Source organism: Nicotiana tomentosiformis, chromosome 5, assembly GCF_000390325.3.
Source record: "Nicotiana tomentosiformis chromosome 5, ASM39032v3, whole genome shotgun sequence".
Taxonomy (NCBI): domain Eukaryota; kingdom Viridiplantae; phylum Streptophyta; class Magnoliopsida; order Solanales; family Solanaceae; genus Nicotiana; species Nicotiana tomentosiformis.
The window spans coordinates 84,970,131-84,972,352 of record NC_090816.1 but is presented as its reverse complement, the minus strand read 5'-3'; the positions used below and the strand labels follow the sequence as shown (position 1 = coordinate 84,972,352).

Sequence of the window (2,222 nt, the reverse complement as noted above, 5' to 3'; positions counted from 1 at the left end):
ATCAGGTGTTAGACCACCTCCAATTGCAGCAAACAATTTCTAGTTAAAGCAAGGATTACTTCAAACCCTTCAGAATTGTTGTGTCTTCAAAGGGAAGCCAAAAGAAGATCCAAACACACATCTAATGTACTTCGAGGAGATTATGAACACCTTTCAATATAGTAGTGTGTCACAAGATGCAGTGTATCTAAGGGAATTTCCTTTTTATCTTAAAGATGATGCAAAGCAGTGGCTTCGAAGCTTACTCACGGGATCAATTAGAACATGCGAGGTGATGACAAGAAAATTCCTTGGTAAATATTTCTCCTCAGTTAAGACGGGCAAGTTTAGAAGGGAAATCCATAACTTCTGCCAGAAAGAGAATGAAACTGTTTTTGAAGCATGTGAGAGGTTTAAGGAGATTGTTAGAAAGTGTTAACATGGCGGAATGGAACTCTGGATACAACTACATGACTGTTGGGATGGACTGACACCAGCCTCACGTAGAACATTAAGAAATGCAGGTGGAGGTCTGTTGATGAAGAAGACTCCAAAGGAGATAGTCACAATTCATGACGACTTATCTGAAGATGCAAATCAGTGGCCCTCTGAGAGTGCTGAAAGAAGAAGATCAACTGGTGTTCACCAGGTTGATGCTAACACATCTGTGCAGGTACAACTTGATGCTATGGCCAAAGAGATAAGGAATCTAACCTTAGCGTTGATACAAAGAGACACTCAAGCAACTTGTGATATATGTGGAAAAGGGCACCCTACTCATGAGTGTCAAGCCTCAACTGAGGAAGTGAATGTTGTGGGAAATTACAATTTTAAATTTTTAATGCAATGGGTCATAGGCACCCCGTTTTTTTCATGGAGTTCACTTGAGGGTACCGTGAATGCATGGCAACAAAATAACTCTATCCCCCAGGGACAAGGAGCTCCAGCATTCCAAAATTAGCAGAGGCAGCAATTTTAGCCTCAACAGCCCATTCAGTCAGGCATAGAAGATCTCATGAAGGTCTTCATTCTAAAAAATAATGAGAGGCTTAAAACTTAGAGTGCAGCTGTATGGGAACATAGAGCAGCTATCAAAGAAATAGGTATTGGTTTTCGAAACTTGGAAAGACAGGTTGGGCAGTTAGCCACTATATTCTTTAACAGAATTCCAAGAACTCTCCCCATTGATGCGGAGAGAAATCCCAAAGAAATAGTGAATGTTGTGACCTTGAGAAGTGGGAAAGTGTTGAAGGATCCCACCCCAATACAGAAAGATGTGATGATTGCAAAAGAAAGTGGGGAGCAGCTGAAATAGGTCCAATGAAAACTGAGAAGAAGAAGAAGGAAGAAAAATCGAGAAGGGAGGAACCTGATGAGAACAAACATATGTCTGCTTTACCTTTCCCTCAAAATCTATATTAAAAAAAGCTAGACAAGAACTTTGAGAGATTTCGGGATGTGCTGAAATAGGTTCATGTAAACTTACCATTTACAGAAATACTCTCACAAATGACTGCTTATGCCAAATTTATGAAGGAGATCCTGACAAAGAAGAGGAAATTAGCGGAGACCTCTATGGTCAAGCTTACAGAGCATTGCAGTGCTATATTGCAAAATAAACTCCCACAAAATTGTGGAGATCTAGGGAGTTTTACTATACCTTGCTCATTAGGGACTGTAAATTTTGATAAGTCTTTGTGTGATTCTGGTGCCTCAATTAATTTAATTCATATATCTATTTATAGGAAACTGGGGAAAGAGATTGGAGAGATAAGGTCGGTGCCAATATCTTTGCAGCTGGCAGACCAAACGACCTTAATACTCTAGGGGATAGTGGAAGATGTGTTAGTTCGGGTGGATAAGTTTGTATTTCCTATAGACTTTATAGTGGTGAATAGAGAGGAGAACAAGGAGGTTCCCCTCATCCTAGGAAGACCACTCTTAGCGACGGGTAGAGCTATATTAGATATACACGAGAGAAAACTCATGCTTAGATTGGGTGAGGAAACTGCGATGTTTGAGATGAATGTAGAAAAGGGGGCACAAAAGGAAAAAGCAGCTACCAATGTTGAATGGAAAGTGAAGGGCTCAAAAGAGACGGCTGCACTCAGTGAGAAAGATAAGTGTGTGGTGTACCCCTAAAAGGCTGAGAAGAAGCTATCTGCATGGATGTGCGCATTAGTTCGAAGGAGAGGAATGGATCCCGACTTCGACTCAGACCCCGACTAGATGTTCAGAGAAGC

General features: G+C 41.0%; 1 pseudogene; it reads right to left on the bottom strand.

Annotated features, from left to right (window-relative positions):
• Window positions 1-322: 322 nt before the first annotated feature.
• On the bottom strand, window positions 323-421 carry LOC117273313 (small nucleolar RNA R71; annotated as a pseudogene).
• Window positions 422-2,222: the final 1,801 nt, after the last annotated feature.